This window comes from Orycteropus afer, unplaced genomic scaffold, assembly GCF_000298275.1.
Source record: "Orycteropus afer afer isolate SDZICR_OR568_19922 unplaced genomic scaffold, OryAfe1.0 scaffold00058, whole genome shotgun sequence".
Taxonomy (NCBI): domain Eukaryota; kingdom Metazoa; phylum Chordata; class Mammalia; order Tubulidentata; family Orycteropodidae; genus Orycteropus; species Orycteropus afer.
In genome coordinates, this window is record NW_006921645.1 from 1,189,616 (window position 1) to 1,203,024 (window position 13,409).

Here is a 13,409-nt window from a genome sequence, read left to right on the forward strand (position 1 = left end):
TCATTAAAAAAAAAAATACCAATAGCAAAAAAGTGTCCTGGTCCAGATAGTGTCACTAGTGAATTCTACCAAACATTCAGAATAAAAGCTGATACTAATTGTACTCAAACTACTCTAGAAAACACAAAACGGTGCGATACTCCTAATCCAATTCCATGAAGTGAGCATAACCTGATACAAAAAAACAGACAAAGATACTATTAAGAAAGAAAATTATAGATCAATATGCCTCATGAACATAGACTCAAAAATTCTCAACAAAATCTTAGCCAATAGAACCCAACAATATATCAAATAATAATAATAATACATAATGATCAAATGGGATTCATACTAGGTGTGCAAAGATGACTCACCATCAGAAAAACAATAAACATATCTATTACATAAATTAAAAAATGGAAAAGGACCACATGTTTATATCAATTGATGCAGAAAGGCATTTGATAAAATCCAACACCCATTCTTGATAAAAATCTAAGCAAAACAGGAATAGAAGGAAAATTCTTCAGTATAATGAAGGGCATATACATAAAACCAACAGCCAACATTATTCTCAATGGAGAGACTGAAAAAACTCTTTTACGAATGAGAACCAGACAATCTCTCTTTTTATTTCCCTGATGTCCCCCCAATACTATGGCCCTGAGTCAGTAGATCCATTGGTTCTATTCCACAGTGTCTGGCTGTCTGTGAGGCATTACTCTATGTTTGCCTTCTGTTGTTTCTGTAAGGATTGTGGGTATTTTGTATCACTGGTATCTGTGCAAGATCAGCCTATGTTGAATCTATGCTTGGTCTAGAGTATACTCCTGTTCACTGACCCCCATCTGATCTTCTCAGATGTTTATGTGTTTATGTGTAGCCTGGTATTTGGTGTTAATGGTAATGCAGTATTGTGGATATACTAGCTGGTATTATCATCTGTTGTCTATATCTTATGTGCACAGTTCAGTGTCCTCCCTTTTCCTAATGCTATAATGGTGATCACAGACTCTTTCTATTCCAACCCTCCCCTTACCCACATCAGTGTGTGGTCCCAACTAGCCTGAAATTAATCCACCCCGGTAATTTACAAAGTGAGTTCCCTTTCCCAAGCAAACCCTTCTTTGTCTTTTTATAGTAATGGGATCATATAGTATTTTCCCTTCTACAATTGACTTATTTCATTCAGCATAATGTCCTCCAGGTTCATCCACATTGTGAGATGATTCTCAGACAATCTCTTTTATCACCATACCTATTCAATATTGTATTGAAAGTCTTAGCCAGAGCAATAAGGCAAAAAAGTGAAATAAAAAGAATCCAAATTGGGAAAGAAGAAGTAAAAATATCTCTGTTTGTTGATTATATGATCCTATATATAGAAAATCCCAGAGACTCAATAAGAAAATTACTGGAACTGATAGAAGAATTCAGCAAAGTGGCAGGGTACAAGATCAACATATGAAAATCAGTCAGACACCTGTACCCTAACAAAGAGAACTATGAAAAGCAAATCAGGAAAACAGTACCATTTACAATAATCACCCGAAAGATGAAGTACTTAGGAATAAATCTAATCAGAAATACAAAAGATTTATACAAAGAAAATTACAAAACACTAATACAAGAAACCAAAATGAAGCTACATAAATGGAAAAATAGAGCATGCTTATGGAAGACTAACATTATGAAAATGTCAGTACTATCCAAAGCAATCTACAGATATAATAAAATGCAATCACAATACAGATTCCATCATTCTTTAAAGAGATGGAAAAACTAATCACCAACTTTATATCAAAAAGAAAGATACCTTGGATAAACAAAACACTACTAAAGAAGAATAAAGTAGGAGGCCTCACACTCTCCAAGCTGAAAACCTACACTATATAGCCATAGTAGTCAAAACAGCCTGATATTGGTACAATGACAGACACATAAACTAATGGAACAGAATTAAGAACCTAGAAGTAAATTCATTTACCTATGATTCACCTACATCTGATCTTAGATAAAGGGCCTAAATCCATTAAATGGGGAAGAGATATTCTCTTTAACAAATAGTGCTGGTAAAAGTACATATCGGTTTGCAGAAAAATGAAACAAGATGTATATCTTTCACTATATATAATAGTAATTCAAGATTGATCAAAGATCTAAATATAAAACCTAAAACTATAAAGATCATCAAAGAAAAATAGGGGCAAACTTGGGAGACCTAATACATGCCATACATGCACTATCAAACATATCTCAAAACACACAAATATTAGAATATAAACTAGATGTCTGGGGTCTCCTAAAAATTTAACAATTTATGTGCATCAAAAGATTTCATCAAAAGAATAAAAAGAGAATACAGACTGGGGAAAGATTTTTGGCAATGACATACTGCACAGGGAGTAATCTCTAAAATTTATGGAAAACAACACCTCAACAACAAAAAGACAAACAATCTTATTGAAAAATGGGCAGAGGACATGAACTGACACTTCATCAAAGAGAATATTCAGGCAACCAACAAACATACGAAGAAATGCTCATAATCATTAACCATTGTTGTTGTTGTTATGTGCCATCGAGTGAGACCCGATTCGTAGTGACCCCTCCTTGAGTTTCCGAGGCAGTATCACTATGGAAGTAGATTGCTCCATCTTCCTTCTGAGGAGTGGCTGGGGGGTTTGAACCACCAGCCTTCTGGTTAGCAGTCAAGTGCCTTAGGCACTACGCTATCATTAACCATAACAGAGACGCAAATCAAAACAGCAATGAGATACTGTCTCACCCCAGCATTAATAGCAAAGTTCAAAAAATATAAAACAGCATATGGTGAGGGTACAGGGAGACTGGAATGCTCATACACCGCTGGTAGGAATGTAAAATGGTGGAAAACAATATGGTGCTTCATCAAATAAGTGGAAAATAGAAATGTCATATGATCCAAAAATACTCTAAACCAGACCATACTCACTGTCATTGGGTCGGATTCGACTCATAGTGACCCCTCCTTGGGTCCTGAGGCGGTATCTCTTTGCAAGTAGTGGATGGTGGATTTGAACCACAAGCCTTCTGGTTAGCAGTCAAATGCATTACACACTATGCCACCAGAGCTCCTAGCAGGAATATGTTCTAGAGAAATAATAGCTGTGACACAAAGAAATATATGGATACCTATGCTCATCACAGCGTTATTCACAATAACAAAAAGATAAAAATATCCTAAGTGTCCATCAACAGATGAATGGATAAACAAACTACAGTACATACACAAAATAGACATGAACATTATGCAACATTAAAGAGTACCATGAATCTAAGAAACACATTATAACATGAATGAACCTAGAGTACATTATGCTAAGTGAAATTCATCAATCAAAAAAGGACAATATTGTAGGAAACCACTACTGTAAACATTTAAAGAAATATTTACACATAGAAAGAAAAATTATTTAAAGGTAACCTATAATGGGAGGAGAAGAGCTGGTAAATCACCAACTAGAGGGTGGATATATATTAAATGTGTTATGTGAAAGGCAATATACAACAAGGGGTAGGTCAGCACAAAATGATCAAGGAAAAGGAAGATACTAAGAGGAGCACAAGAGTTAAAGGTAGTAAGTTACTATTACATACAAAATCCTGCAATAACATTAATAATAATATACTAGTGGATACATAGTATATAGAATATATATTATATCCAAACTATGTATATATAGGAGCTCTGGCAGCATAGTGCCTAAGGCACTTGACTACTACCCAGAAGGCTGGTGGTTCAAACTCACCAGCCACTCCTCAGAGGAAGGCTGGGCAATCTACTTCTATAGTGATATTGCCTTGGAAACCCAAGGAGGGCTCACTCAATGGCACATAACAACAATAACAACAAACTATGTATGTATATCCAAAGTATGGGTGTTTAAGATATTTCCATCTTTTTTCTTAAGTAAAATCTTATAGAAGATAATTCAAAAACAGTTGCAGCAGTATATTGACAGAGAACTACCAGAAATGCAAGCTGGATTCAGAAGAGGACGTGGAATGAGGGATAACATTGCTGATATCAGATGAATCTTGGCTGCAAGCAAAGAATACCAGAAAGATGTTTACTTGTGTTTTATTATTTGACATATTTCTATATCGAAGCTCGTTAAAGACAGGAAAGGAAGAAAAGACCAAAATGGATGTCAGAAGAGAATCTGAAACTTGCCCTTGAACAGAGAGTAGATAAAGCAAATGGAAGAAATGAAAAGACCAAAGAGCTGAACAGAAGATTTCAAAGAGCAGTTTGAGAAAACAAAGTCAATTATTATAATGGAATGTGCAAAGATCTGGAGTTAGAAAACCAAAAGGGAAGAAGACATTCTGCTTTTCTCAAGCTGAAAGAACTGAGGAAGAAATTTAAGCCTCAAGTTGAAATACTGAAAGATTCTATGGACATTATATTGAATGATGCAGCAAACATCAAAAGAAGATGGAAGGAATACACAGAATCACTGTACCAAAAACAATTGGTCAATGTTCATCCATTTCAGGAGGTGGCATATGATCAAAAACCAATGGTATTGAAGGAAGAAGTTGAAGCTCCACTGAAAGAACTGATGAAAAACAAGGCTCCAGGAATTGAGGAAACACTCCTTGAAATGTTTCAACAAATGGATGCTGCACTAGAGGCACTCACTTGGCTATACCAAGAGATTTGGAAGGCAGTTAATTACCTGCCCATCTGACAGGGAGAGATCCATATTTGTACCCATTCCAAAGAAAGGTGATCCCACAGAATGTGGAAATTATCGAACAACAACATTAATATCATATGTAAGTAAAATCTAACTGAAGATAATTCAAAAATTGTTTCAGCAGTATATTGACAGAGAACTTCTAGAAATGCAAGCTGGATTGAGAAGCGGAAATGGAGTGGGGGACATTATAGCTGATGTCCCATAGATCTTGGCTCAAAGCAAAGAATGCCAACAAGATGTTTCCTTGTGTTTTATTGACTATGCAAAGGAATTCGATTGTGGGGATCATAACAAATTGTGGAAAACATTGAAGATAATGGGAATTCTAGAACATTTAATTGTACATGAGGAACTTCTACATAGACTGGGAGGCTGTTGTTCAAACTGAACAAGGGATACAGCATGGTTTAAAATCAGAAGGGAGTGCATCAGGGTTGTATCCTTTCACCTTATTCAATCTGTATGCTGAGCAAATAATCCAAGAAGCTGGACTATCTGAAGAAGAATGTGGCATCAGGATTAGAGAAAGGCTTACTAACAACCTGTGACACCCAGACAACACAACTTTGCTTGCTAAAAGTGAGGATGACTTGAAACATTTACTGATGAAGATTAAAGCCTACAGTCTACAGTACGGATTACACCTCAATGTAAAGAAAACAAAACTCCTCACAACTGGACCAATGAGTGGCATCGTGATAGATGGAGAAAAGATTGAAGTTGTCAAAGATTTCATATTACTTGTTTCTACAACAAACACTGATGGAAACATCAGGAAGACATCAAAAGACATATTGCATCGGGCAAATCTGTTGCAAAAGACCTCTTTCAAGTGCTGAAGAGCAAAGACGACTAAGGTGCGCCTGACACAAGCCATGGTATTTTCAATCACCTCATATGTTCTGGTGGTGTATGTAGTGCCTAAGACATTTGACTGCTAACCAGGAGGCTGGCAGTTCAAACCCACCAGCCACTCCTCAGAAGGAAAGTTGGACAATCTACTTCCATAGTGATACTGCCTCGGAAACTCAAGGTGGGGTCACTATGAGTCAGATCTGCAGATCTGCCTCGACAGTAGTGAGGTTTTTTTTTTTTTTTTTTTTTTTTTGGTTTGGTCATATGCATGTGAGAGCTGGATAATGAGTAAGGAAGATCATAGATGAGTTAATGTTTTTGAGTTGTGGTGCTGGCAAAGGATGCTGAAAGTACCATAGACTGATAAAAGAACTAACAAATCTGTCCTAGAAGAAGTACAGGCAGAATGCTCCTTGGAAGCGAGGATGGTCAGACTTCATTTCACCTACTTTGGTCATGTTGTAAGAAGGAACTATTTCCTGGAGAAGGATATCATGCTCGGTAAAGTGGAGGGTCAACAAAAGAGGGAAGGCCCTCAACATGGTGGATTGAGTGGCTACAATGATGGGCTTAGTTGTATATAGCAAGGATCATGGAGCTGACACAGGACTGGGCAGTGTTTCATTCAGCTGTGGATAGGATCACTATGAGTCAAAGTTGACTCAATAGCACCTAACAACAACAACGACAACAGCATATATATCCATGAACATAGTAAAGCATACAGGGGGGGAACGTTATGAAAACTTCTTAGGCATAACCAAACACTTTGAGTGAATGAATTGCTGGTCTCAGGATCAAAGCTTCTTGGGTTACTAAGATCAATTGGCATGACATAGTCCACAAAGACAATGTTCTACATCCTATTTTGGGAGTAGCAAATGGGATCTTAATAGCTTGTGAACAGCAGTCTCCAAAAAGAAACCCAACTCACTGTCATAGAGTTGATTCCAACTGATAGTGACCACATTTGGTTTTCGAGGCTGTAAATCTTCATGGAAGTAGATGCCTCATCTTTCTTCCATGGAGTGACTGGTGGGTTTGTATGGCTGACCTTCTGGTTAGCAGCCAAATGCCTTATCCACTATGCCACATCTCAGTATTGGTCTGTCTCCATCTAGAGCAAAGAAGAGTTAAGAAAATCAAAGATGCAAGGAATCAATTAGTTCATAGGACTAATGGACCACAAGAACATCAGCATCCATGATCAAGAGACCAGAAGAACTAAATTGTGTCCAGCTACCTCTGCTGACTACTCTGAAAGAAATCATAATAGTAAGTCATTGATAAAGTGGGAGAAACATGTCAAACAAAACTCATAATAATAAAAGACACCAGGTTTAGTGGTCTGATAGAGACTGGTGGATCCCCCAAGACTATGGCCCTTAGACACACTTCAAGCCTAGAACTGAACTCATCCCCATGGCTCAATTTTCATCCAAGCAATAGATGGGCCTATATGGTGAACAGTAAGTAACACAAGTCAGGTAAGCATTCCTTAGAAAAATCAATCATAACAGATCAACAGGGCAGCATTGCACAGGGAAGAAAAGCTCTAGTAGCGTAGTGCCTTCCGGGTAGCACTTGACTGCTACCCAGAAGGCTGGCGGTTCAAACCCACCAGCCACTCCTCAGAAGGAAGGTTGGGCAATCTACTTCCATAGCGATACAGCTTCAGTAACCCAAGGAGGGGTTGCAATGAGTCGGGTCTGACTGGAAGGCACATAACAACAACAACTAAGTTCAGAAGACAGAAAAGGATAGGAAGGAAGGATTAATGGAAATGGCAAACATAGGGAGAACATAAGATGAGTACTGTTACATTGTGGGGATTGCACTCAATGTTACAAAACAGAATGCATATGAATTCTTGAATAGAAAGCAGATTTGTTCTGTAATCTTTTACGCAAATCACAATTAAAAGTTATATTTTTTAAAAATGAATGGACACTCATTCATTTACATGAAGACATTTGCATTAAGTTTGTAATGTAATAGTCCAAACCAAAAAATGAGAAAGGAATAGTAACTCAGAGGAAGCAGAGGCAATTAAGATATCAGGAAAAAAATATAAAAGAAAATTAATATTCTCATAGAAGTCAGAGAAGATATTAAATCTATGGAAAAAGAAGTGCTATTTTAAAAAGAGCAGCAAACAAGAAAATACTCTTACAGATATTATTGCCCACAAAAATTACTTTAAAAAATCCTATAGAATACATAGATGATTAACACATAACCCATTGCCATTGAGTCAATTCTGACTCACAGTTGATCCTATAGGAAAAAGTGGAACTGTTCCATAGTGTTTTAAAGGCCATAAATCTTTACAGAAGCAGACTGCCACATTTTTCTCTTGCTTAGTGGCTGATGGGTTTGAACCAGCAATCTTTCTATTAGTAGCAGAGTACTTTAACAATGTCCCACCAGGGCTCCCTTATAGATGACTAGATTTAAGGAAATCTGGAAACTATAAAAGAAAAGGTGAATGCAAAGTAAAAACACTAAAATCAAGAAATTAAAAGATCACTCCTTGAAGACAAACATCCATCTACTGAGATCAGAGCAAGAAACCCTAAAAAATAGCAGAAGAATATATTCTTGAGCCAATGGACATGGCTTTTGAGATTGCAATGGGATATTGTATGCCCAGCATATTGAATAATAACAATAAAAAACACCCAGCAAGGTATATCACCATGAAATTTGGGATAAAGAGAAGTCCCTAAATATTTCCAGAGAGAAAAACCAGTCCCACCGGAAAAAAAAAAAAAAAAAATGAATGAAGAACGCCCTCATGTTTTTCAAAGTGTAGCATTATAAGCCAGATGACAGTATTGAAATGTCTTAGAATTCTTATAGAAAATTATATCCAACCCAGAAATCTATACTAAACTACAGTCATATATAGGAACAGAAAAAAGTTACTTGAAAATATGTTCCCCTAATATGAGAGTCCAAACTAAGAAAAAGGAAAACCTCAAGTCTAGGAACGAAGGGCCCAGTTTAGGGAACAGATGAAGAAAATTCCAGGAGGATGATGAAGACAAATGCTACAAGAGAAGCTATGCATCAGCCCTGGAGCATAAACAATCTTGACTGGCATAGAAGGACAGGACAGACGGTTGCAGAAGAAATAACTAAGGAAAAGCAAAACCTGAAAGATTGCCTGAAGTATCTGTTATATTGAGAAGTGTTCGATAGCTCTGTTAGAAAAGCTAAGGGTGAATTAGTGTTAGTCATAGGGAGCTCTGGTAGCATAGTGGCTAAGACACTTGCCTGCTAACCAGACGGCTGGCGGTTCAAACCCACCAGCCACTCCTCGGAAGGAAGGTTGGGCAATCCTACTTCCGTAGTGATACTGCCTCGGAAACCCAAGGAGGGGTCGTTATGAGTCGGGTCGACTCGACGGCACATAACAACAACAACAACATACTGGTAATATAGAAGAAAAGAGGGCATTATTAGCTACAAAAAGTTGTAGAAAAAGATACTGTACTAATAGAACATTGCATAGCTCATTTTAGAATAATATTTATATAATTATATCAAGGTAGACACCGAAATTGATTGAATTAAAAATCATCTGTTAACTATGAAGGGAGAGTGGGAAAAGGGGAATATACAAGTGTTTAGGGCAGGAACAGGAAGGTGGTATAAAAGTGTTAAATTCTCATCTTTCATTACACAAAGTCAATAGATAATATCTAAAATTGAAAAATGAAGAAAAAGACAGTGTAAATGTGCTACTTAAAAATATGGTAGTAATTGCCAGGAGAAACAATGATAAGGATTTCAAGTGACTACTTCTGGGGAATATGAATGAGAGGTGGAGAAGGGTGGAACTAGAAACTGCTGGAGTTTGTTATAAGATTTATAATGTTATTTGATTTTTGCTTTTTAGAAACACAATATAATATGGTACTTACAAGCCTACCATACCATTTGGGTTTGGATTTCCAGCTTCAACACTTGCCAACTGTGTGAACCTGGGTAAGCTGCAAAAACTTTGTGTCCCTTGATTTCACCTCCCTAACAGAAATAATAATGATGACTATCTCTTGGCACTGTTGTCAGGTTTGAGTTAGTAAATTAAAGTACTTAGAAGAGTGCCTGCTACTTAGTGTTATTGTTCTTTACTTCCTTTTTTTTTTCTTTTGCTAATTAGTATTGCATAACTATTTACTATTGTTATTTTTAAAATACTTACATACATTACTGAAAAAATAAAATTAAAGGAAAAGATCAAGGAATATGAAAACTATGTTTTGAACTCTACTCCTGAAGATTTGTTCTTGTTTTTATATAAAGTAACAGTCAGTATTGTATCTTCTCACTTCTATTTTGCATTAAATGTCCCAATTTTTGCCAAGGAGGGGTTGCTACGAGTCATCGTCGACTCATGGTGACCCCATGTTTACAGAGTAGAACTGCTCCGATAGGTTTTCAAGGCTGTGACCGTTCAGAAGCAGACCACCAGACCTGTCTTCTGAGGCACCTCTGGGTAGGCTTGAAACACCACCATCCTTTGGGCTAGTAGTTGGGCACTTCAGTGTTTATGCCACTCTGGGACTCTTTAAGAGATGTGTAGTAAGTAGAACATGGTAACCAAGCTGGCCCTTTCTTTCCCTCTAGAAAAAATCAGTGCATGAATATAGGTCTCACTGTGACTCTATAGGAGCTCTGGTAGCATAGTGCCTAAGGCACTTGACTGCTAACCAAAGGGCTGGTGGTGCAAGCCCACCAGCCACTCTTCAGATGGAAGGTTGGGCAATCTACGTTCATAATGATACCACTTCGGAAACCCAAGGAGGGGTCGCTATAAGTCAGGTCCAACTTGACAGCACATAATAACAACAACAAATCAATAGCAGTGGGTTTGGTTTGCATGAGGGCTTGCCTGTTCAGTATCTTCACCCAAATTCCTGAGCTGCCTAAGGACTGATCTACTCTGATCACTTAAGCCCTCTGTTGTCTAGAGAGCACTTCCTCAGTGGAGAAAGCACCAACTCTGATTTTGGGTGGATGTGTGTGCTTTTCTAGGCAATAAGTCATAAATCACCCTAGGTCACTCTGGTAATCACAAAAACAAAAACAACAAGAAAAAAAACCTGGCCGTCCTGGCAAGGAAGGTCCCAGGCAAAACTTTGCATATTTAAGAAGTGAACAAAAGAAGCACAGACACATTCTAGAAGTCAATTCTTAGCTAGCTCTTCAAGAGCAAAAGGAGACCCTCCATAGTGTTTCTTCCTCTACCCTATTCTTCCTCAGCAAATCTTGTGATCCCATGATATCCATCCATAGTGGAAAAGCTAGAAGTTGTCTTTTTTACCCTCCAACCTTTCTCTGTCTTATTCAGCTATAACCCAGCCACAAGTTAGCACCCAGAGAAGAAGGGAAACCATTATGATCTGTGACCTTGCTAAGACCACTCCCACTGCACCATGGAAGAGTGCATGTGTTGTGCTATGGTGCAAATAGGGTATTTTCACTGCAGAATGTGGAATATGAGAGTTTGATCCTGGCTCTGGCAGACACCCTCTCTGTGACCTTGACTTAATACTTTCAGCTCTTCAGACTGTCTGCTCTATTGTGAAATCTAAGTCAGACTGTAAAATCGAAGTTCAGTGCAATAATTTTACTCATGAATGCCAAAGCCTGAGGAAGTGATGGGACTTCCACAGGGTAACATACTCAATTAGAAGTGGAAATAGAACCGCAATTGACAGAGCCCTTTGTACTTTGCTCTTTCTACCGTGATTTATCACTGCCACTTGTCTAAAGTATCACCTCTAGTCACACACTCTTCAGGTGAAAACACCAAAATCCACAGAAAGATACTATCGTTCTTTCACATCATGATGATTCTTTTCTCAAGCTTTAGCACTGAGTTTTCATCTTACCACGAAATTCCCAACTAAAATAAGTGGAAGTTAAAAGCTCCAAATTTGTTTCAAGCAGTCCTTTGCTTGTATATACACAGTCAAATGGCATATCTGATAGCAAGTTCATAAGCAAAGTCAAAGACTTACCCTTCTGTAGACGGGTGATACTAAAGCCTTGCGGGAAAGGGAGCTGCTTCTGAACAAATAATTGTAATGAGAAGCCAACTGCTCTCCTTCCCTTCCTCCTCTGCTGCCCACACCCACCCAAAGGCCAGTTTCTACCAAGCTGTTTGGCAACTCTGTCCAAGACAGCTTAAGGTCCAGAGTGTATTGAGAACAGCTAACTCTCTGGCAGTCATTTCCCTTTTCCTTGAGCCCAGACTTCAGTGGGCGTGCAATGTGGCATTTTATTTCTGATTTCAACCACTCCATCAGCAATCCAGCATGAGAAAAATAAGACCTTGTGCCAGTACAGGAGCAGCCAGCGTCTATGTTCCAGGACTCCCTAACATGGTAACCTGGGCCAAACTCCCATCCCTGGACCTAAGGGGCAGGCCACAAATTTCCTATATGACAAAAGTAGGAAGGTTTATTCTGCTTTGCTCTCTTTCCTGTAGGCCAAGGGAAGCCAGTGGGCTTCCAATCCTGCTGAAAGCAGCTTGGGGAAATCTATAAGGATGGACAAGCCATTTTGCTTTTAAGCCACTATTAGAAATGATTATTATTTTTTCTGGTATCTGTGCAATTACCAGAGAAGGGAAGCCTGGAACATAAAAAATGGAAACATTAGACCTTGTTTTCCTCATTGACTGTTTTCCCTTGGTTTACTGGTCTTGCTATGTTAATGGAGATTTTGCTATATTAATGGAGCCATATCCGTGTAAGATGTTTCCTAAACTTAATCAATCTGACTTAGGAGTAGTATAGACACAGAGACAAGCAAACTCAAATAGGAAGAGACAGAGCCATGAGAGGATCACCAAGGACACACTCAATACTGGGACTGTGGAAGCTGAAAGAGACAAGGATCATTTCTGAGATAACAATGACAGCCTTCCACTTGAGCTAGTGTCCTGATTTGGACTTTTAACATCCTAAATGTGAGAAAATAAATTCCTGTTTCTGAAAGCCACCACTTGTGGTATTTCTGTTACAGCAGCACTAGCAAACTGAAACATCTTCTCTTACCTTTGGGTTGTAGAACCTACATTTCCCTCCCATTTCTGGTAACCAACAAAAAAAGTTCCCTTCCATGTATAAACCTTTCCTTGACTTGTTATAATCGTGGACTAATACAATATTTGCCCTTCTATGATTGGCTTATTTCACTCAGCAAAATATCCTCCAAGTTCATCCATGTTATGCAGTGTTTTGCAGATTCTACATTATTCTTTAGTGTTGCATAGTATTCCATTGTGTGTATGTACCAGAGTTGGTTATCCATTCCTCCACTAATGGACACTTAGGTTGCTTCCTTCTCTTTGCTATTGTGAATAGCACTGCAATGAACATGGGTGTACATCTATTTCTATGTGTCTTGGCTCTCACTACTTTAGGATATATACCTAGTAATAGGATTTCTGGATCAAACGGTATTTCTATCTCTAACTTTTTGAAGAGTCACCATATCGATTTCAACAGTAGTTGTATCATTTTACAGTCCCACCAGCAGTGTAGGAGGGTCCCAATCTCTCCACATCCCCACCAACATTGGTTATTTTCTGTCTTACAGAATTTTGCTATTAAGGCTGGAATGAGGAGATACCTGGCAAGATGGTGGACTAGGCAGAAGGACTGCACAGACCCTCTTCAACAAAGAAAGGGAAACCAATTAACACAGACACAGAAAATAATCTTGGACCCCTGAGCCTTGAAGGGAAGGATACAGAAGTGGACTAAACCCCAACTAGCAGAAGAATTTGCGTGAAATAACAAAAAA